This window comes from Zosterops lateralis (genome assembly GCF_965231275.1).
Source record: "Zosterops lateralis genome assembly, chromosome: 3".
Classification (NCBI taxonomy): Eukaryota; Metazoa; Chordata; class Aves; order Passeriformes; family Zosteropidae; genus Zosterops; species Zosterops lateralis.
The window spans coordinates 98,011,212-98,036,239 of NC_139764.1; the positions used below are offsets into that span (position 1 = coordinate 98,011,212).

At 38.4% G+C, this 25,028-nt stretch overlaps 1 long non-coding RNA gene across 1 annotated transcript in view; it reads right to left on the reverse strand.

Annotated features, from left to right (window-relative positions):
- Positions 1–488: 488 nt before the first annotated feature.
- LOC310906681 overlaps positions 489–25,028 on the reverse strand; it is a 169,312-nt gene continuing 144,772 nt past the window's right edge. The window contains exons 3-4 of the long non-coding RNA XR_014589465.1: positions 23,120–23,225; positions 489–832 (exon numbers count right to left, since the gene is read on the reverse strand). This is a non-coding gene — a long non-coding RNA (uncharacterized lncRNA). The remainder of the gene's footprint in view (positions 833–23,119; positions 23,226–25,028) is intronic.

The following is a 25,028-nucleotide window of genomic DNA, read 5'->3' on the forward strand; positions in this document are numbered from 1 at the left end:
CAAATATTGTGAAAGTCAGCTATAGTTATCATTAACAATATGCATCACAAGCTCTGAAGACAGAATCAAAGAAAAATGTGAAGTTGGTTTTATCCTTTTCCTCAGTCCTCTTTGAATTTTAATTTCAGTATCTGCTTCATCTTTTCCTATTTTGTTGTTTTGCCTCCTTTGTATTTTCTGCTTGCTGCTACAAAATATGGAGTGATGCCTCTGTGTACTGGTAGGAAGATGTCCTGCTCCCCAGAACTGCCTGTAATTCAGTGGTGTGGGAACTGATTCATGTGGCCATATGTAATTTGTATAGCACTTTGGGACCCTTTTGGAAGAAAGACACTATAGAACAGTCAGATCATTTGCATTATAAAGGTTTATTGGATTAGCCACTTTAGGTTTGTACAATGTTTCTATATTAGAAGAAACAGGAGCCAAACAGGGGGAAAAAAATCTTTTCCCTGAAGTCAGCTATACATTCTATATATTAAGTAATTCTATATTCATTATTCATTAGTATTCTTATTTTCATTTTGACTTTCCAAACACACTTTTTTTTCCAGATTCTCTTTCATTGTTTAAAAACAAACCTTTGGAACATTCAAATTAAGGTGTTGCTTTATGAGTTTAACATAAATATTGCTCTTTCCCAGCAGTAAACCCAACCACAGAGGCAACTCCAAGCACCCAGCTTCCCAGACCATTAGATGAAATAGCACGGTCACTCTCTTTGATGGGAGAGTTCTCCCCTCACAGCAGGGAGCATCAGTGCTTCCTACAAACCAGTATCCAGGAAGAGCCAATAAGATTGTTCTGAGGCAAAATGTTGTATTGCCTCTTCCTACAGAAAAAGCACACGGAGAAAAAGGGGGTTGAGGTGAATGAGAATATCTGAATGAAGTAAGTAAAAGAGGTGTTAATATAGAATGAACTGTAAAAAAAAAAACAATTCTGAATCCTCTGCCCTAGATGTATTACCAATAAAAAATAAGATTAGCTTCATTGACTTCAAGCCCCAACTTATGCCAGATAAGAATTTGCCTAACTTAATTTTACTCCTTACCTTTTTAAACAAGGAAATGACAGTCTCTATAGCTTTACCTTCAGCAACAGATGAGCAGAACAGATTCTGTACCAATAATAAGAATCCACACTTTTTATATAGCTTTTAGCTTCTCTCAATAGTTTAAAAATGTCCCACAGAGTGTTTTTTACCCATATTGTAACACCAACTACTTCCCTGTACAATAGGCTTATTCCAGACTTTGTTGGAATTACTCCAGATACATTCACATGAATGTACAATCCCTCAGTATCCCTCTGACCAAATGCATATATATGTGCCATACAGTCCTGTGCCAGCACAACACTAAACTGTCACATTTTCATGTCATTTCATATAAACAGACCTTTTTAACTAATATTTTATAGTGAAGAAGCTGTTCAACATGATATTTCTGAGTGGGGGACAGAGTCAGAGATTATGCTTTAACATGTACAAAAAGAGCATCCTATTTTGAGCTATTCTGAAGAACTCCTGCAGTTTATATAATTGCAGTGTTAGGATCTGCTTCTTTATTGCATGACAATCTAATTATTCTTTACTTTCTCCCACTTGGAGATAGACCAAAAGTCCACTGCAGTTACCACAAATCTAGCTTTGGGTCAGGACCTTATTTCATAAGGAATAGTCTGTCTGCAAGTTGGAGTTACTGCTGGTGCAAGCAGCTATTCAGTGTGGGTATGAATGTCACAGTCTGGTCCTGAGAATTTTTTTATTAATTATTCCATAACTCATTGTGCATGTTCTAAAAGTTTGAGCAAAACCTATAAAAAAGATGATGCTACAGCAAACTACCTTAAGAAAACTACCCCAGTAGCAAGTGTGACAATGTTATCAAATAAAACAAGATAGACATCTGTTATTTAAGTTATTATAAAGCGTTTGGTGTCATACTCAATAAATAATATTCCAGGAAGTTTAAATGTAATCCTGATGGACACTTAGCAAAAATAATTTTAAAATGAATAGCATATGTGGAGCATATCTGATGGTTTTCTACTCTAAAAAACGAAAGAGAGCTATTTGTGCCAGAAATTGACACTCTTCCAGTTATCACTGTGCTCCAATACAGTACACTGTATGCATAAAATATCTTCCAGTTTAATGTGCACCAGAAGTGTAGAAGGGGGAGTGAAAAGGAAGAAAAAAAAATCACCACGGCTGTAGTTAGGAATTCCAGGCTGCTGGTTATTAAAGTGCCCTTCGTTCACCTGCTACATCCAAATCAAGAGCGCGGCGATTGGCGCCTGCTCCCGTCAGCGGGTATTGTGTGAGCAGTGGGCAGCTGGAACCCTCCGAGAATCTTCACTTGTCAGAGATGAATCAATCATCTCAAAAGATGTCAGCATCTGCCCAAACCATTTTATATTAGAATAAATGGCAGATGGTGGTGTTTTTATATTTAATCAGTTCCACCAAATGCAGTTTCATCTCTTATAAAACTAAACCATCTGCAGTGTGTAGGTGTACAAATCTAGCTAAATGCCCACTGCAGAGCCTTTCCTCTTAAAGGTAAACTGTACATGTTTAATATTTGTGGATGCTGAGTTCACTAAATTTCAAAAGCTTTAACAAACCACCCTGGTTTTATAAACACTTTTTATTTTATTTTTATATTCAAATATTTAATATGAATAGCCCATGCCTAACTCTTGTTTTTGAATCTTGTTATGTAAACTGATCATACTTGACAGTATTAAAATACTTTCTGCGTAAGATCATTCCTTCCTTCTTTCTATGTAAGTTCATGCCCAGCTTCATAAAGCATGGCACAGAAGAGGCTTAGTACCTTGTCCACGACAGAAGACCTCAACAATGGTATAACTCAGGAAAAAAAAAAAAAGGTTTCATCTGACAGAACCAGACCTGAAAGTCTTGACCATAGCAAGGCTTTCTCTTGATTTTAGCCTGGCCTTTAATACTATCTCCTGTAACAGCCTCATAGACAAACTGATCAAGGAACAGACTAGATTAAATGGACAGTGAGGTGGAAAACCGGCAGAACTGTTGAGATCAAAGGGCTCTGATCAGCAGCCCAAAGTCCAGCTGGAGACCAGCTGTTAGTGGAATATTATAGTTTGATATCTGGACCTGTACTGTTTAATTTCTTCACTAAGGACCTGTATGATGGGGTCACAATGCACCCACAGCAAGTTTGCAACAAATGAGAGTGGTTGATGAATCAGATATTTGGGCTGCCATCCAGAGGGATCCCAACAGGCTTCGGAAATGGGCCAACAAGAAAGTTGTGATGCTCAAACAAAGAGAAATGCTGAGTCCTGCAGCTGAGGAAGAATAACCTCATGTGAGGGGCTGACCAGACTGAAGGTTGATTAGCAGAAAATCTTGTTGAGGACACAAAATTGAACACATACACGCAATGTACCCTTGCATCAAGGAAGGTGAACAATTTCTTGGGCTGCATCAGGAAGAATATCTGATCTGCTGTCCTGGGCTCCTCAGTTCAAGAGAAACAGACATACTGGTAGTGCGCATCCAACAAAGAGTGAAGTGACTGGGGTCCAGTTGTGCAGAAACTACTGTTCTTTTTTTTTTTTCCCCTTTGTGGCTTTGCTAACAGTAGCATGGAAATACATACAAATTTTAAACAATTTCTCCAACAGAACCTGAGTGAAGCCTGACCAACAACAGTGGATAGCTGATTTCAAGTACATTTCACAGGATTTGATGGGGCAAGAGAAGCAGCAATAAAGCAGTCACATATCCTAGCACTGTCTTCAGTCTTTGAGCTTTTTTGTGTTTTACTCAGTCAGCACTGATGTTGGTGGGCAACAACCAGAACAAATCGGAACAACTGACACATATTGGACTCTGCTCAGATGAAAATTAGCAGTGGAATCACTTGGAGATCTAGAAGTTCCCCAACTTTCATGGAAAAAAAAGCTAAATTCCCAATCAGAAAAAAATACAATCCAACAATGGAAAATATTAAAGATATATCTAGTTGTCTAGTAACTCTACAACTTTGGAAAGTGATATAAAAACCAAACCTTGCCATAATTTTAAGAAAAAGATTCTTTGCTATGCCATAAACTTGCAGTACCAGATACAATTTTCCTTAGGGCTGTAGCAATAAACATGGTGAAGTTTTTGTGCATTGTTAAACTACGCTTACTTTTCAATCCAAGAGTGGCCATGCATTGAGGAATGGCTACAGACTACAAGAAATCAGCTGGTGTGGGAAGCCATTTGTAACCTTTTTACTTTTTCTAAAAAAATGAAGATGTGAAAAAATGTAACGAGACTGAAATATCCTTGAGAAGGTACTTCCCAGGGAGCCCCTAGAAATGTAGGCAGAGAAGACACAAGTGACATCAAGCCAATGCTTTCATGGAAATTTGCTGCCCACAAAGGCTGCACAATCCAATTGCATCAGCAGGATGGGGACAAGATATGCCAAGTACCCCTTGCAGAGGAAAGAAGATCTCCTCTCAGAATGCTTTATACTTCCCCTGTCTTCCATCCCACAGCAGGGAGGAGCAAAATGTGGTTTGTGCTTGAAGGATAGTTCCTTCCCAGTGTTTTATCTGAGGCAAAGACTTTTATTCAAGGTCATCTCCTATCCTGCCAATTCACAGGGAGTAGGCAGACAGGTGCCCCAGCTGGGAAGTAGGGCACCCATCTAGGTTAACACAGTGGTTTCCACTTATAGCGATTCATGGAAAGCTCTTCTTCAGTTTCAGCCCAAGTGCACACACAAACAGTCCACTCTGGTTTCAGTTTGAGTTATTCTGTCAAATACAGCTCATGTGAAACCAAGTGACTCCTGAAACTGCTGTTTACTGCATGAAAATGAAAACTATCCCTATGCTGTATTGTTTAAGACTTTGGGGATTTTAGTAACTTGAGAGCTCAATACTCAAAACTCAGAGGTTTTTTCTGAGTTACTAATTTACTTTGGGCCTTTAGTCCCCCTAGGTCAGTTTTTCCAAAAGCTTCCTATCTGTCTCTAAGGAGTCATTCAGGACATGTCTACACACTGTGCAAAAGCCTAGCTTCAGTGTGGGCATCACTTGTACTTTTATGTCCATCTGTCTTCACCATACCTTGGTTCATTTCAGTTTGTATTAATAAGCAGGGAAATGGGGCCAAAAAAATCTATCATTGAGAAAGTCTCTTGTAAGGGTTATTGTCTGGGCACAAGGGCAGGACACTGAGAAGACTCAAATCTAGGAAAAGGCAGAATGTCTGTACTGGCTGCCAGAGCTAGAGCCTGGGAATTTTCCTACAGGCAGAAGAATGAAATGAAGCATTGATACAGTCCTACAGAAGCACATACTTTGCCTTGATAAAATCTCACAGATTAAGGAGCTGGGAAGGGCAAGCTGAGTAAAAAAGAAATCAAGACAAAAAAATGGAGAGGGCAGTAGTCCAAATAAGGAAGTAGGAACCAAATGACACCAAGCCCATAAAGAGCTGTGCACCACAGGAAGGCTTGGACATAGCCCCTGAAAGCAGTAGGGAAACAGAGGAAAGAAAAAGTAAGGAGCATAAATATTCTTCATTTTAGGAATATACACATACAAAGCTTTGTGCATAAATGCACATTTGTGTGTTCACAAACATGCATGTACACTTACATATCCTTACACGTACATGAGTGCATGTGTTATTCCTTGTGCTAGTTCATTTAAAAAGTTACTGCTGTGCAAAAAGTGCAAAATGTGTTTGTCTGTTTACTATCAGCTGTCACATGCCCAAAGAATAAATTGTAAACTGACTTTTCCAGTAAGACCAACATTGTCAGCAAAGATGAGCTAACACTAGTCAGGAGCTTGGTGGGGAGGCCAAAGGGGCTAATACAGCTGTGAAAGCATAACAGGCTGCCAGATTATTTATGGGAAAACTGCCAGGGAAGCCAAAAGAAGAGCCCATGTTTCAAACCATCCAGTCAAAAGGGAGGTTGGGAATCCACCATAAGTCTGAAAGCTGAGTTAACACCAGCTCAGAGGTGCCCTACCAATGCTGTGACACATTTTAAATAACAGTTTTGTATTTGTATAAAATCCATATTTGATTCATTCTAAGCCACTGATAAATCATCATTCCAAAGGAAAAGTCTCTGCAATGCTAATTTAATCAAAACTGTTATTCAAAATTTCCAAACAGATATTTCTCCCAGAATCCCACAAATACATAAACACTTTATCTACAATATCTACATGTTTAGCTCCAAAGGACTGCTGTAATTAGTAGAGCTACAGCTCATGCCACAAAGTACTGGTCTCAGGCCCTCTCCTCACATCGTTGTTATTAAAATACATTCAGAGTTTTTTATTATGGTCTATAGGTATCCTGTACACAGCTTCAAAAGCACAATGCTACAAGAGTAGTACTGATCTTAGCCCACCCAACATGTATAAATATATAGCACCCATAACAAGCCAAAATAAACTATTTGATTACTCAAAGTCCTAGTGATACAGGTGAGGAAGGCACAAAAGGTATGGTAGATGAGCAAAGGATTACTGGCACACAAGAGCAGGAGGGTTTTCTGGGGGAAAATTGTACCAGGGATAGAAAATACACAGGAGAAAGCATAAAGGTGTAGGCAGATAATAGATATGAAGCTGCTAAACTAGTATAGGAAGGTGACTTGGCAGTGTAGGCAACATCTGTAAGGCCCTGAAGATAGGGTTGGGAATATTTTGTGTGGGGCAGCTAAACAGGAACACAATAAGTGACACAGAAGGAAAACAAAACTACTACTGGATCACTTAATCTACTGTCATGTCAAGTCTGAATGCAATTCACAGATTACAGATTTAGCAGCTAGCACACTCCTCACTGCAAATTCCTAACCAAGCCAGCTGTACAGCAGTTTTCAATTTGGCTGCACCAAGAATTCCATTGTGTTCGCAGCACAGACCAATGCATGAGGAGAAGGCTCTTGTCTTCTGCCACTGTCATTCTGCAGAGTTCAGCACACTGATGGTGGCATCCTGACCAAAATGCTCCTGTCCTCTGCAACCTCATGAGAGACCCAGACAGAGAAACAACGGCATAGCCACGCTCTCCAGATAACAGAGATCAATTCTGTTGTGGTCACCAACAGTTTGCCATTGGGGAGAGGAAAAGGGATCGTGCCAATTGCTTTGTTTCAGCAATATTTCTTCCCAGCCTATTTATAATGCAATTTTAACAGCCATGGAGGACATATTATTTGGCTGCCCAACTTGTGGAACACAACTAGCAATGAAAGAAGAAGAACTGCAGAAGTAATGGAAATCATAAAATATATGCTGTGTAATCTTAAGCAGTCTCTTTTGTAACTCAGAGTAGAAAATAGGGGCAGAAAGGGTGAATTTTGGGGCTCAGAGTATTAACCTGGAGTTAGTCTCACCCACCAAATGCAAATAAATTCCTCTTGGAGAAGTGGAGCTGTTCTGCATTTATACCAAAAATAAATGTGAGCAGAGCCTCATCCAACATGATAACTACTTCTGCTGATTTCTTTTGGCTTGTTTCTTTCTCACCCCACAAAACTGTATAATGGGCAAATGAACATGGAGTTCTCCTGCAATAAATTAGATGAGTGAACAGAAGGAAATAAATTTCTAGATGAATCCTAGTATGAACAAAACCAGAACGTCTAATGAGTGCTAGTATGATGAAGTTTGAGGACAGTCTATTATTAAATTATGTTAAACTAAAACAGCTTTGTTGAATTCAATACATTTATTCCAAATTTTGCACAGATAGAAACTGTGACTGGAGTATACAGAGTCTATGAAGTTGTGGACCTGGCTCTGGAAAATTGAGGGATTTCTGCTTCTTCTGATGATTAGAACTAAACTGGATCAATCTCCAATTACACAGTACATAAGGAAAAATGTCTAGTATTATTAACATGGGATATGACTGAGAAATTAATAGGAAGCTTCTCTAATTTATGAGTTTTAAAAAAGAAATTCTTACCAGGGTTGGACTGAAGAGAGAGAAAATAAATTTTACAAAGACTTTTTAAACAAATCATATAAAAATAGCAAAACACACTCTTTCCCATAGTATGAAGGTGACCAGCAGAACAGATATGTGGAAGGTATTCTCTAGCTGAGAGTTTAATTAGAAATTAAAATGCCATACACAATAATTATAACAGGTGTTCTCAAACTTTTTCTAAGCACTTCCCCTGGAAGCAATAGTTTGCATACCTTGCCTTATACTCTTCATATGTATTAAACTAAAAATGTATATACGTAATTATGAACAAATTCAGACTCCTACTCTGAAACCCTATTTCCAGCAACATATAAGACTTGAGATGGGCTGTCCAGTGGGATTCTCCATACCTCTCACCAGACAGCCTGCTTTAAACTTTATATGGACTGAACTATGATAATAATTTATCAGAGGTACATTAAAGACAGAATTAGAAAGAATCATCCCATTGCTGCACAGTGATGTTCTCTGGCAAATCTGAAGATAGGCACCAGGCCAGAAAGTGCTCTTATATGGAGCACTAATTACTACAGTACTGTAAAAGAGCACTGTTCAACTGATGAACTTCTTTTGTAAGAGAACACCTTACATACCAATGCTAAAGACAAGTGTACAAATGCTTAAAAATTCAGGAGCCATATGCAGATGTCAGGATGGAGCATGTGAGTCGCTGCAGTAAGTTACCAATTCTGTGACATTCTTCACAGTGCAGGTTTCTGAGAGCAGACAAGGATGACCAGGTTCTCCAGTTTGCTCCTGGCTAGGAGCTAGTGATGACTCTGGTCTGCAGGTATCAGAGATGGTAGCAAGATACTGCTGCTGCCTATGGCACATTGAAGTGAAATGAGGTCCTGTGTTCAGCCTGCAAACAATTTTCTGGAGCAGACTTTGCAGAACTCCACTAGCAGCAGAGCTGAAGATGGCATTTCTAACTTGCATTAGGGTCCAACAAAAGGACACCCTCCAAAGTGCTGATTCAGGTTTGTATTTCTAACAAGGAATAAAAGAAAGACTTTATCTCTGATACTTCTGATCCCTTTAGTCTGATTCCATGTCATTATTGCATCCTACAGCAATAAGCATATCAAAACACATGTGTCTTTATTTGTTCATTTATTTTATATTTTTACAAACCCAGGATCTTAGAAAAATGAGTTTAAAAAAGGAGCGTCTGTCTGCAGGCATATGGACCCTGAGGGCTGCAAATGACAGCACACTTTCTGAATTACAAATTTTTCACTTAATTTTGAAACTGAAATGTCAGTCTTTAAAAAAATTTACTTTTAATATCCAAATGTTAAAAAACCCCTGTTTCTGCTTAATTTATACCTACTCACATGTTTAGCTTTTATTTCAAAAGGGATGCTTAAACATCCTGCTAACTGTTCACTGGTAGCTGTGGTTTCCAGCAACACCTCTTATGCCAGTTCCTTCATGAGTAAGAAAGGAGAAATCTCACACTATGAACCAAACTTTCATGACTAATTTTCCCATTCAGAGGCTCAGAGTCAAAACCCAGTTTTGCAATGCATGTAAACCCATATTTAATTTTAAGCTTTGTTCCCACAGCATGTATTTAAAGTTTAAAATTTTGCTGAATGGTGATTGCCACAAGTACATCTTTAGTGCTCTGTTGAATCAAGTCACAAATGCTGATGAAGTTGGAAAACTAATTTGTATCACAAGGAACTTGAATACAATCTATAAAGACATCTACTTTTTAAGGTCAGATTGTAAGCTCTGATACACACTTCATATCTGCAGCACCTCAGAAAATGTATAAACACATCTGCCAAACTGGGATGCACATCTGTGGCCACTCCTGTTACTAGACAGGCTATCAGATTCACATCACATATGCATGTACATTTCCTGGCTCCCTTCAGTACCTGACCTACTTGTGCTTCCTATGTGGAAGGGTATGGTTTGAGAAGCAAAGGTCATGAATCGCCCTCTTCATACTACACACCCTGCCCACAGACAGCAGGTGTATCTATGTAAGCTCCCCTGGAACATTCTGTGCTTGCAGCCATTGCAGCAGACATTTTGAAATAGGTTGCACAAGCCAACAACTACCAAAAATTATAACCACAAGATCTGAATAAATTTTAAATGTCCAGAACATTCCCTTTCTCAGCTACAGAACACAAAAAGTTCTCCTGTGATTTTTACCTCAGTGCCATACCCATCAGCTTAATGAGATTATGTAGCGAGCAAAACACATCAAGGCTGGACTCAAGATTTGTAGGAGGCATTCAACATGTCAGCCCCCACAACAGGAAAAAGTATTCATCAGCTTTGCAGGAGACTTTTGTACATATCACAATGCCTCCTACATCACTGAACAAGTCTCTCCTATCACCTACCACATGTATGTAAAATACACACCACCTCCCATCCTCTGAGCACAATTTGAGGAGCAAAATCATCTTGCCTTCTGTCAACCCCAACTGGGCAGTGAAACCTCTTATTACCTCACTCCTCCCCTGGCCTCCTCAGAGACCAGTGTTCAGATTTCTTTTCTCTGTGGAACTACATCAGTCACCATTATCAGCCTTCAACCTTTGCTAGATCTATTATACATCATTCTGTTAATATGTTCACAAAAATTATTTTCCATCCCTGGTCAGAATTCAATGCATATCAAAAAGTCCTATAAAAGGAATAATCAAACATAACGTCATTCTGAAACAACCCCAAAAAAACAAGTTGGCTTTTTAGAGGAGACAATAGACTTTGAACTTGGTAATTACCATCTATTCCTGATGATTCTACATAAGAAAAGCCACAACCTCCCCTATCCATGGAGGCTGCAGATGTAAACCCTTCATTATCACTCCTGCTATATAAATGTTCTTTTGCTTTTTCATGTATTTAACCTTTATAATGGTAAAGAAACTCAGTGTTTAAACCAGCTTTAATTATATATTTTCCTGAGTGTTGCAACAAGGTCCCTTGAGTGAGTTACTTGTCTGAAAGGAAGAAACGTTTGCACAAATGGGTTTTAAAACACTACTTCTGACCCACAGAACTATTTCTCTCACAGGGCACAGTAGACAAAGAAAGGACACAGAGTGTTTGTCTCACAAAAAAAAAAAAAAAAAAAATATATATATATATACATATAAAGGAAAGAGTTTTCAGGAATCCAGTCACAAAGCAAATTTTTGTAAAGATTACAGATGGCATTGCAACCTGAGAGAACTACGTAACTGTGGCAGGCCCCTTTCAAGGCTATGTATCCAGATTGACTCTAGTGCCCAGGACAATGTAAGATTCATTTTAAAAAAAGCCACTTTTGCTCATTCCCCACATAATGTGCTTCTTGTGGTGCATTAGATTTTACATGTAAAATGACTGTATTTTTAGAGACACTTAAGCACTTTAATCTTCAGAAAACAGAAGGCCAAATACCTTTAAAAGTCTGGCCCATTATCAGCTGGAAAGAAATTCGTAAAATCAATTTTAGTCACTTTTTTCTTTTCTCTGTTCATCATCAGAATATCTTTTTTCACATATTGGCCTAATTTAGACTCTAAGGGAGTCTGAGCAGGGAGTATGTTTTTACATTTATAGAGTGCCTCATAAATTTGTGACACTAGATGTGTTTTTATAATAATAAGGAGAAAAAAAATCAATTATTTCAGAAAAATTATACTTTCCTCTCTCAAGCAATTGATATTAATGCCTCCAGCAATAGCTGATATTGCCTTTATCAACATGAGGACCTCTAAAAATTCTCGAAAATTGTACATATGTTGTTTCCATAGCGTGTGCAGTTTGGACTCTTGGAAAATAATAAAGCATTTCAATGCAGGATGTCTCTTTACTCCTTCCTTACATAAAGGCACTCTGCTAACTTCTTACATTCACATGGCTAAATCGTTAGTGAATCTCATGAGGTTTAACATCACCAAGTACAAGGTGCTGCACCTGGGTCAGGGCAACCCCCAGTATGAATCTAGGGCAAACAGATCCACAGCAGTCCTGCCAAGGACTTGGGGTGCTGGTGGGTGAGAGGCTGGACATGACCCAGCCATGTGCCCTCACACCCCAGAAAGCCAAACCTGTTCTGGGCTGCATCCAAAGCAGCGTGGGCAGAGATAAGGGAGGGGATTCTGCCCCTCTGCCCTGCTCTGGTGAGACCCCACCTGCAGGGCTGCATCAGCTCTGGGGTCCCCAGCACAGGAAGGACATGGACCTGTTGGAACTAGTCCAGAGAAGGGCCACCAAGATGACTAGAGAGATAGAACAACTCTTCTATGAGGAAAGGTTTTAAGAAACGGGTTTGTACTGCCTGGAAAAAACAAGGGTGAGGGATGACCTAATTGTGACATCACAGTAACAGAAGAGAGTACAAGATGGAGAGGGACTTTTTACAAGGACATATGGTGGCAGAACAAGAGGGAATGCCTTCAAACTGATTTTAAAAAGTAGGTTTAGATTAGATTGAGGAAGGGATTCTTTACTGTGAGAGAGGTGGAGGTACTGTAACTTGTTGCCTAGGGAAGTTGTGGATGTCTCATTCCTGAAGCATTTCAAGTCAGGTTGGACAGGACTCTGAGCAACCTAGTCTATTAAAAGGTGTCCCTGCCCATGGCAGGCAGGTTGGAACTGAATGATCTTTAAGGTCCCTTCCAACCCAGGCCATTCAACAATTCCATGATAAGGCCATCACATCAAATGGTCAGGATATGCACAAGTGAAGCACATGCAGCTTTTGTACTATAAATTTCTTTGAAAACTTATATAACCACTGTACCTACGTTTATGTAGGCCTTTTGTTGTCTCAGCTTTTTTTAAGTGCTTCTCTGGCCCACATTGCATGATACATAAAGTGTGGTTTTATGCATATAGCATAGGCTCTAGTGGCATGCATGTAAAATGAATGCAAAATATGCAGCCAAGATAAACTCTGGAAGATCCAGGGAGCAGAGCAGAAGAAATCATTTTTTTCATTACCTTTAAAATCTCTTCCATTTGATAACTATATAACCAACAGAGGGAGAAAAGTATTTTTCCTTGCCAGACGTGCATTTTCCTGTAATTGAGCAGAACTTCGCAGGATGCCTACTCTCTATTTGAATCCTTAGGAATTAATTGCTTTATTCACCCATTTCCATAGGACAAGGCCACTAAATAATGAGACCCATCAACCTTTAGAATTAAGGAAAAATACAAATAACATAGAAACAGGCAGGGCTTTTGGTGGCATGAAAGGACACCTCTAGCTAGTTAACAGGAACAGCCAATGTATTTGTGATCCTAAGTGCAACGATTTTAACAGCTGGTCTCAAAAATAGATCCCATGATTAATACATTTGAAACAAACCTGAGTTGCTAGATTAGGGCACTCTGTTCAGCAGTGGGAGCGTTCATTAAATTACGCATCAGATACCCATTGTCTGAGCGCGGTTCTGATAGTCACATTGTAAAGCTGATTCTCTAATATTCTTGGGATGCAATGTACTGCATTTTTTTCATCATTTCCTCTACATGTAAACTGATCTCCTGCGTTGAAGCAGTACTATTTAAAACAAAAGGGTTTGATTTATAGCCAGTCCCCAGCCTCATAAATCACACCTGCAGTGTGGTGCTCCGAGCTCCCTGTGTTCTGCCAGCATTTACGTTTTATAAATGATTTGGGTTTACCTCCCATTGTGATGGAGACTAATACAATTGCATTCTACTCTCCCAGCATTCACTCTTGCTGTTGCTCATTATTCCCACTGGGAATTCAGACCTAGTTTTTGCAAGCTTGTCAGGGGGGAAGGGAGTGAAGGTGGTGTGGGTTGTTTTGTTTTGTTTTGTTTTTAATTAAAGAATGTTGAATTAAAAATTTATGTTTGCATTCTGTAGCTTTTTCTATCACTAGATATACTAGGCAGTGGAATTTTTTTTCCTACCTATTGACTTTGCTTATATTTAGGCTCCCATTTGCTAAGCCAATGATTTGGAACTTAAGCAGGACAGCAGCTTGAAATGTTCAATATGCAGAGTATTTGACCTTCAGAGTAGCCCAGGTATGCACATCAGCCTTTCTAAAAACTGCATAAGGAGCCTAAATGATCATTTAAAAATAAATAAATGATGAAAAAATAATTACTTGAGTTCCTCAAACACTAAGTGCAAAGATTTTGTTTTTAATTCTCAGAATCTACTGAAATGCCAAAAAGATACTTATATAATATTTTGCAATTATGTTTAAAGCTCTCAACCATATAACAGTTCTAGTTGGTTAAGCACAGTTCAGACACTTGGAGATAGCAAGACTTGCTTCTTAGAGCTGACACCCTTAAGTCTTGACACAAGGAATTATTCCTAAATCATAGCACCATGTAAGTGAGATTGATGGAATTTATGCACATGCCTTTATTTCCTCTGTATCAAAACAATCAATGGTTCAATTTGTTCAATTAATGACTATGATCACTGCCTCTTTTTTGGTTAAATACTGCTATTACTATACCTATAACCAACAGAGAACCAATTGTATCTCGAGATTGGCAAAAGCAACAAATCTAAGTTACACTTCTGTCACAAATACTCAGTAGAACTTCAGTTCTGTTTTGGAGCCCAGTCTTCTGAGCATTTAAATTGCAGCCTGTTATTTGATGAGTTGAAAAATTTAGACTTGAGATTTGAAAGGCTGCAGTACATATCAATGCATGCTGAAATCAAACTTAGACCTAAATTGCTGCAAAAATATTTCTAAAATTAATAGCAGTTATTCAGAAAATCTAGTCCCTTTCCAACATAATTTAAAGGGGGACTGGTATGCAGACTTGTTCTAGTTTAATGAAGGATTAAGCTAAACACTACTATTAAAAGTAGGTTAAGTGAAACCAGAAGACATTTTGATTCCTGAATTAGAACTGTCCACACATTCACTTATGCAGGAAGAGCTTTTGTGCTTTAAATGCAAACCTTACTTTCATCCAAATTAACTTTCAAATGAAGGCAGCAATTCTTGAATTATTGCACCCATTGTCTGAAAAATTCATATAAAATCCTTGTATGAAAAGTAGGATACTGAAGTTCATAGTGTGGGCATAAAGATAATCAAGTGTAACAATTCTTGCTAGTTAATAACTAGCCTAATTTTTAGAATCTGTTTTGCCTTTATGTAGCTACTGATTGTGTAAAAAACAGTGATTCTGACAAGTGCTTCCAAAACAGAAGTTAGCAAATTTACACATTCTGAGTAACTGCTTTATTTCTCTAGCAGTTCAAAATTATACTTTATTGTGGATCAATTACTGAGAAGTAAACATCAAGTTTTTTATGCCAAAATTTGTTACCTCAAGTTTAAATTTCTTAGGTTTATAATCAAAATATGGTAGACTGATGAGAAGTGACAGTCACTCTGCAAATATTGTCCATTTGATATTTTATCTTATTGCAGGACAAGGTAGCAAAAACACTGCATGAACTTCCCCCCTCATTGCAATTATTGTTTGATCCGCAGGTTAGTTTTACTATCAGATTTAACTGCAGTAAAAATTAATCATGCAGATCCTGGTATACATGAATAAGGTTACATTACATCTTGCTGTGTAGTCTTGTGCATGTAATTCCATACATTCTAAGAAGTCCTCTACTATGATTTCTTTTGTGAAGCATCTTCATACATATATCCAGGATCATGAACTTCATTCTGAAGTAGCTTCACATAAAATCTTGTCCACTGAAATATTAGAGAATTTTATTGCAAGTTTGGTCCATTATTATTGCAAGTACATTTGATCCAACTGCATGTGAGGCTGCATAGCCATCACATATAACGCATCCATATACATTTGTTTCAAACAATCCTAAAATTCCAATGTTTCTTCCTGAAGGCAATGTCTTTATACAAGGTGCTATCAAAAATAAACCTGCCATTAAAAATGTCTATGTTAATAAAAGAGAGTTTGGTTGAACGCATAAAACCTGCTCCTCCATCAAAGTAATCATTTGACTTAACTTTGAAGTTTGATTTATTAAATATTATTTATTATATATTAGCAAAAGTGAAAAATTTATTCCCATCTTTACACAAAGCAAAAGGGCATTAAATGTGCCCCAACATCTTCAATTAATGAACCTCATTTCAGTGAATGTAGCTGTGTTTCATTTCATGGCTTTGTTTATAATGTGAAGCAGCAATTACAAGCCAACTCTAGAACACTCATAAATTCATCCAATCACCTCTCAGATAGTGGCACAATCAATTTAAAGGAAATTACTAAAGTTATGTTTCCTAAACTTCCATTTGCACACACAACAGCAGTAACTGAAAACATGCAGTTTGATTTGAACCCATAGTTTTGACTTCTTCACAGACATTTCTGAAGACAAGTATCTAGAATTTTGCTGTAATTTTTCCCTCCTATGACTCCCTACATCCTAGGATTCTTGACATAGTCCATCCATCTGTTTTCTGAGTTAATCCTTATATAATAAAAAGTCTTGAAATCCACTACATTATTGGAATCCAAATGCCTGTTCCAACTGCTCCTGTAATAGAGCTGATCTTTTGAAAATACATTTAAATGTCCAGATCTAGCAGAAGAGGACTGCCTATTTCCACTTCTGCAGCTCATTTACCCCTGGGAGAAATCAATAAAGAAAATTTAGCCAAGAAACTTGCCAAATAAATATCTAATAGATCCATTAATATACAATAATAATCAATAAAGAGGGCTTTCCTGGCAATGACTAACTGGAAGAATCATTAACTGTGAGAAATTTCCGATATAGAGTGTAATCTGATCCTGAAAATACTTATTCATATTATCAAACCTTATTCTTACAAAATAGTCCTGATTTGGGTGAGCCAGATGTAACATTCTGTTTAAATACCATTACATACCTATTGTTCCCTAGTACATTAATAAAGTAGCATTTTTAGACCATTTGTTAAGTTCTGCAAATACTAGTTACAAAATTACTTAAAAAGAAAAAAAAAAAAGGAAAACAAAACCGTTTCTTAAGAAGCTCTTAAGAAGCTTCCTAAAGTTGAGTTCTACGTTCCCATGGATACACTGCACTGGTCCTATAATGGTCTTGCTTCAGCACAGTAAGCAGCAGGGAAACAAGACTAACTCACAAAATTTCCATGGGCTTAGAGCACCTTCATTAGCTAAGTGCTCCTCTGGTGCTGCCCAATGGAACACATCTTTATCTTTTTCATTCTGAGAACGAACTAATTCTTCTTATGGGTCAAGGCCCCATAGTTGATCTCAGCATAAAAAAAATGCAGTTGTATAATTTCTCCCTAATACACCCCAGGAGTGTTTCTCTGGCTGCTTCATACAGTGCCAGGTGGTTGCAAATTACTTATCATTTTCCCAGCTCATTTGTACAACACCAAATATCATCACTGACCTCCTCCCCTAGAAATAAGAAGTTTTCAGTTTATACACAGAATCCTGTTTTCTAGAAGAATTCTTAGAATGATGGAATGATTACCAATGTAAATAACAATTGAATACCTTTCTTCTGAAAAAATTAGTTATTCTGAGATATTCCATGAATCCCATCTTATCCAACTGTACATGTGAGGAACAATTCTCTGATGCTACAGGTTGTTCTGCTTTCTTAATCTTTGGTGAAGATGATCATTATCATCCCCCAGATAAATCTCAAAAACATTTTTAAGGGAAGTGATTGGCAAAGAGAGCAATCTTGGAAGAAAAAGAAGCTATTGAAAAAAGATAATTTTCTTTAGATGTAAAGGAGGCAGAGAAGGGTTACTAGTGGAATACACAGGTTTTCATCTCTGTATCAATACTTCAGATATAGCTGAGGTAGTCGGTGATCAGAAGTGGTGAGTCTACAAATGCTACAAAACATCCAAGAGTCAGAGATTACTAACATCAGCACTAGAAATTCAAAAGAGGGAAAATAGAGTTAAATTGATACTAGCTTTCAAAATAACATTAAAACATCTCAAAAGAGAATACAGTTAAGAGAAATCCTATCTTCAGGGTGAGGTGAGCTAGTGACCTAACAGCTGTTTTCTACAAGATGTTTTCAGATGAATAACAGCCATTGCTGCACTCAGGGCAAATTAGATTTTCACTAGACTAACTTCTAAGATTGCTGGTGATCTTTCTAACATTCATCAAAACTCCCCTCTGACCTGTTTCATAAGAAATTCATCATCTATGTTCGCTTGGTTCAGAATGGCCAGCACAGTTCATCGTAAAGTTCTTTTTAATTAAAATATTATTGTTAAGCTCAATATTTTAAAAATCACTATTAAATTCACAGTTTAGGGTATCCAAAGTGATGCTGTGTCTAAATTACTGCAAAGATAGTGTGTGCATCCTGCACCACCATCAACACCATTGGTTTTGCTATTTACTGTCTTCTTTCAAGTTTCACATAGGCTCCTCAGCCTTGTGGCTATTATCACCCAAACCAGGACATTGGATTCTGATGCTGCCTGGGCTTTCAGGATGCTGTGCAGAACGAATCACCATCATGGCCAATATCTAGAGAGCTGTGACATTGCTAGATGTCACTTGGCTCAGTGGCTCCATTAGCCCCATCAATACACATCCAATGGCCACGTGAGCAGCTATGTGATGTAGCAGCAGTCATTTCGGAAGAATCATTGACTGACTTACTGCACAGACACAGAACTAACAATTAAATGAACTAACAGCTTCAGTTTGCTTGTCCTGATCAATTTAAGCTACAATGCAGTCGTGTGGGGAAAAGTTAAGAGCAACATGACCAAGTCTAAACCACAGCTCCCATTTTGTGACACAATGTCTTCCAATAGAGAGTTTTTCTGTCAAGTGCAAATAAAGCATCTTTAAAATAATTTTCATGAGTTTATCTTAGAAGTGCACTTTCTGATGCAGGGCAATATATTTTGTCCAAGAAAAGTATGGAAAATTAAGTGGAACAGCTGCTTAGTGGGCTGAGGATCCTTTGACTTGAGCAGGGAAACTCCCTGTGTCTGGAAGGAAGTCTACAGAGTATTTGTATATAATCTGGGTCTGAGTCTTTGCTGACTCATATAATGGGTATTTACATCCATGCAAAGACTGAAACATGGTCACTCTGAGCAGACTTTTACAGCCACTTTGCAGCCCATAGAGCAGGCGAGTGGAAAGCGGGTCAGCAAAGCCGGCACTGCAGATATTACATGCAGTAAAACTTCTATTTACAGTATATTTTTCCATGCTCCTGTAAAGCCACTTTTTTTTCCTTCATTCTTGATACAGAAATAGTTTATTTACTTTTCATATCCCTGTCCTGTCTGAAAAAGGTTCATCACTCTTTAAAGTTGATAAAAAACTAAGTCACACTGAAGTGCTTTTGTGAAGCTTATCCAAGTTCTTCAGTACAATTGACGTGTTTTCCTTTTAACACAGATATGGCAGAGTTGAATAGACTCCCTGGAGACTCCACAGTTATTTTCAGTAGCAACAAGAGCCCATCCCAAACATAACTTCCAATCTGTCATCCCTCCTTGAATACTAAAAAGAGCCTCTTCCCCTTACAATGTACTGAAACCAGATCTGTAAAACAAAAACACCTCCAACATTTCAGTACCACCTGAATAATTTTCATAAATATGTATCCCAATGCCACAATTGATCCCATGTCAGTCAAGTCACAAGGACCATGCACTGGCTTTTCTCAAAACCCACCAGCATGGGAAGTTCCACTGTGAGATACACATTTCTGCCAAGGGCAGCATACAGCATCTTGGAATTTAAAAGAACCACTAAGGAGGAGAAGATGCACACAAAGGGAATTTAATGCAAGATTCAATGCAAGCTAGAAAGCTTGGGGAGTCCCCTCCAAAAAAACTAATTTTTAAGATAAAGCACCAACTCAGCAGTAGTTCTATGTAACAGCAAAAGTTATAACAGAGAGAATTTATACTTTTTTTTGGCCAGTGACTCATATTCTTACAGGCAAGTAATTAAGAGCATTTCCTACCATTAGTCTTTTCCACCATTAATATAGATATAGGATCTCTACATTTCTGGCAAAGTTACGGTTCTCGTGGAAGAAAGAGCTTTGATTTTATGACAGTAACTGTCTGTACATATTCTCATTAAAGTCTTCATCTTCAACAATAAAGCTTGGAGACTGTTTTCATGATGTTATTATTTCCCTCGTTTGAGCAAATGCATAATTTACAGAACATATTCACTTTTCTCGTGCTCCAAGTTTTTGTAACAGTGTGCTCCCTTTCCAAAAGTTTGCATGCAAGGTCTGAAAAAATTTTCTCTTACTAGGAACAAAGTCCTACCCACATACATATTAGAACATTTTAAATGCTTTTTCAAAAGGAGATGGGTCTTGGGATAAAACACGAGACATGAAAGGCCTGAAGACTGCATACAATTCTCTTGTGAACCACGAGACATGATGCTCTGACAGCACAGCCAGCCCTTGAGCATTACTGTACATCTGCAATCCAACCTGTGCTCAGTCCCACAGCACAGCTGCAATCCTGGGGGTCATTCCCCTGAGCCCACAGCACCCGACATCCCTGGCACCAGCCCTTACACTGTTCCTGTGTCTAAGTCCCAGTGCCAGGGGCTGAGCAGCCACAGCACCCATGAGGCACCATGACAGCACCTGGAATGGAAAACGGGATCTGAAGCTTAACTTGCCCTGACAGACAACAGAGACAATTAAAACCAGTGATATGATGTGTGTGCGCCTATACAGAAATCATTACAAAGGAAGAGAAATGCAGTGCTATCCTGCTATCTCTGCTCAAAAGAGAACTTCTACCAACTTTTTTGGGACTGTATTAGTCAAAAACTAAAAAAGACATCGTATTTCATTGTCTTAAGATATTTCTCAGTTCCATGGCACATGCATACAAAAGATAACAACTTTGGTTTCCTATTACTATGAATGCATTAAGCACAGCATCAAAAGTATTCCTGAAACCATTTTGTTTATCTTCTGGCATTGAATTTGATATGACTAGAAACAATTCAAAATTTGTTAAAATAATTTTTAAGCCAAATATTATCATCATTGAAGCTCATGCAAGTGCTCATGCCCATGCACTGAAAAAATAGGAATATCATATTATATTTGTCATGATTATTGATAGTAAAACGTTTAGGACTGGTTTTAAGAGCAATGGAGAATGGTAAGGAATGGTAGTATTATTAAATTTCATCATTGGCCCAGTGGACTTGAGACAGCAAGTACACAATCTCTTTCTAGTTTTTAAATTATTATTTATATGGACTTAGCTGTCCTCTATTAAATAATGTCATATAACCACTGACCAAAAAAAAGCAATTGATCAGTTGAACAACATAGGAGGATTTATCATCTGTATGCAACATTACAGACTTTTTGCAATTTGAGTACCTAAAGTGCCATTCAGAAAAATGTGTCACCAAAGAAAAATTAATTGGGACTAATTTAGCTGTCTCATTCTAGGATTGCAGCCTAATAACAAATTCTCCCTCATGTCTTCCTATTCCTGCTGCTTAGTGAGGTCAGACAGGAGGTTCAAGGGGACAGGTAATTTATTTTGCAATCAGTATTGACTTCTCGGTCTACAGTTAATCATCAATTTTATTTCAATGGGAGTAGTGACCAAACAGAAGACATGACTTGGTGTGTGACCAGCTCAAGAGATAGTTCATCCTCTGACTACTAAACACAACATAGAATATTAAGAACCAACTTTTGCAAGCACCAGCTGATAAAGTCTTTGTTACAAACTGCTGTGAGGTGTACATCCCCAGTGTTCATACTACCAGTCATTTACTAGTGTTCATCCTACTTCCTGGAATCTTCATGCTTCCTCCTGGGAGAGGAAACCTCTCCTTTCCTCCAGCACACTCAAAAGCTACACCACCAAGAATCAAAACAGTTCTCTCACCCATTCTGTGCTGAAGGAACTGTTAGTTTCTTAAAAGTGGCACACAACCAACTGCTAACACCAAAAGCAACATTCCCAAAACTAAGACTGGGTAACAGATTTTGTTCAATGCCTTTAGGCCTTTGAATAACAAGATGTCAGCAGCCCTGATCAAGCAGCCACAGAATCAGCCATAGAATGGTTGGCATTGGAAGTGACCTCTGGGGGTCATCTGACCCAACCTCCTTGTTCAAGAACCTTGCTTCAAGAAATTGGAGCAAGTTGTCCAGGACCATGTCAAGATGGCTTTTCAATCTCCAAGGATGGAGACTTCACAGCCTTCCTGGGCAACCTGTGAGTGACCACACTCACCATGAAAAAGTGTTTCCTGATGTTCTGATAGCACCTCATGTGCTCCTGTTTGAGCCCATAGCCTGCTAGAAAAGTGGCAGAGAGAAACTACCTGGAATAATAGGCAGAGCTGGAAGACAAGAAGGCTCTGCCAAATGAGAAAATTTTAAGCATGTCTATGCACAATTATAGGCTCCATACACATAAGGATCAGTTTTTCCACTATTTTAGCGGTCCTGTCATGAGCTTTGTGATACAGCTTCTGTGACAAGCTCAAATTGCAACCTTTCTGCTCTTCTGCCTCTATCAAAAGATCAGCCTCACTTTCTGCAGTGATTGACACACATAAATAAATTACAGTGAAATTTCTGCAAACTGTCATCTGGAAAGGGCCAAGAAGCCTGATTTTCTCCATTGTAGCAGCTTTGAGTAGCAGTTTGAATCTTTGTTATGGGGTTTTTTTTCTGGAAAAATATTAGTTTAACATTTTTGAAAAGATTCTGCCTTTTTTTTTGTGGGCATATCATCAAAACGTATTAGTTTAATACTTGCTATCATTCATTTACTGGAGAAAAATCATTAAACACATGTCACTTCAAAACTGTGTGACACAATATGAAATTGAAATGACCTTTATTTTGGCATACTAGTGCACTGAGTTAGAGTATTACAAAGTCCCAAGTGTTGCCTGTTTACAGATGCCAGACAGACTACTACTATGGCTCTAATGTGCTTAGAGATTGTGCAGCGTATGAGCAACTGTAACTAACTGAAAATAGTGAATTAGCTGTGGGGGAAGATTCACAGCTTACCAATGGGAAAAGCCACTACTTCGAGAGAATGGTTTAATTTATGTTGGAAATTCAACCAAATAGAAGTGGAAATTTTGACCAAGTACTCACTTTTTTTAGATGTTGTTTCAGTGTTTGGCCTCCTGTCTTGCAATCCATAAACTTACATCTTGGGTCTAGGATACTTCTTCCCTTCCATATGGTTCTCACACCAAGACTGTAAGAGTGACAGCTGAATGAGTCACAGTCATGCTTAACTTCAAGCACAAAGGTGTCTAATTCTAAGTCTTAAAAATGCACATGACTGCATCATAAAAAGTCACAGGCTGCTGCAACACAGATCTTCAAAGCACTGTTAGGGAGTGCACAGATGTGTGTGTCAACTCTTTGCACCCACTGTGCCATTCTCAGGACTCAGGATAGTCAAACAAGAGTCAGATTTCCACTCATTTCCTGAGGTTGTTCAACAGCATGTGATGGAAGCTGTGGATCACTAACATTCTGTCCCCTGGACCTTTTAACACATATTCAGGCATCCCCTCTCACACCAGGGGACTTCTCCTGAAGAGGTGCAGTGCTCCAAGACAAAGATGTGACTGATTCTTATATCTATTCCAACAAGGAACACCACAGCTAAAGCAGTTGCAGTGTTTCACTGTGTCCAACTGAAGTCCTTCTCCTGAGGCCTAACAACACAAAGGCATTTTGTAAGAGCTCCCTTTGAAATCAAATTAGTGATGTTTCAAGGCATGACCCGTAAAGGGCTGCTGTCCAGAATGGACATGTGTTTGACAGATACAGGTTCCACCTAGAGCTTCTCTTCAAGAGTACAGATGGAATCAAGATGTGTGAACAGAGCTCCAAAAGGGGAGCCATGGGATATCAGGATATACAGCAAAGTACTCTGCCTCAACAGATATAAAGGAAACAATATCAGATACAGTGTGAAATAGCTCACTCCAGCAAGTAGGACAGATTCTGACAGAATTATATAGGTATGATTATTAAAAAGAAAGATGCTATTCCATATGTGCAAAAGCTAGCAAAAAATAGCCCAAATTAAACTATATAACCTTGTGCCAACTCGTTATAAAAGTCGTAAAATGTCACAATCTCCTACTTCCATTTGTCCATACACTCCAAAATGCTAAAAGTTATTGTGGGCTGTAGCTCAGAATACCCATGAACACAATTTGGAGACTAGGAGTATCTAGAAAGCAGCCTATTTTTACCTGTCCAGCTATGAAATTATGGAAAAATTAGAAAAGAAGATGATCTTTCAAGTTTGCCACAACGTATTTGCTTATGTGACAGAAAAACCACCCCTTTGTCCTGCAGGGTCAATTTCTCTGAAGCAGGAATGAAGATGAGAACCCCCATCCATAATATGTAAAACAGGAAAGCATTTGTTGGTTGGACTTTCCAAACATCCAAAGGTCCCATTTGACTGTAGAGAAAATTAATTTAAAGCACAGTAACTTCCTAATGCAGTCCAGGCCTCAGCTCCATAACTCATTTTCACATGAATTCACAGACTAGAAAAAAAAAAATCATGCTAGTATATCAGAAACCCCTAGAGCAGCCAAATTAAAAGAAATATTTGCTGTCAGGAGCTCCATCTACTATTCCTTGTAGCCAGTGTGTTCTGTCTGAAAAGGGGACAGGACAGAGATTAACTAGGTGTATTTTGCAGAGTCCAGGGAAAGACAAAGGCTGTGCGTTCTTCAGTATGTGTCAGGACCAGCCACTTCTGAAGAAAACCCAGGTACTTTAGGCCAGGACTAGGAGCCAAGGCTAAAATTCTACAGTGAAAAATGCCTGTGGATGACAACAGCAGACTTCACTGATGGTAGAACTTTACTTATATCAGACTCCCAATGGCTCATTTCTTCAATGATCTTCAAGTTCTGCCTCTGCTAACAATAGGAATGGTAACTGCTTCAGGAAATGGAACCCATTTCTACCTTCTCACAAAAAGGATAGTGGAGTATGCCATACTCTACACAGTTCAGACATAAGA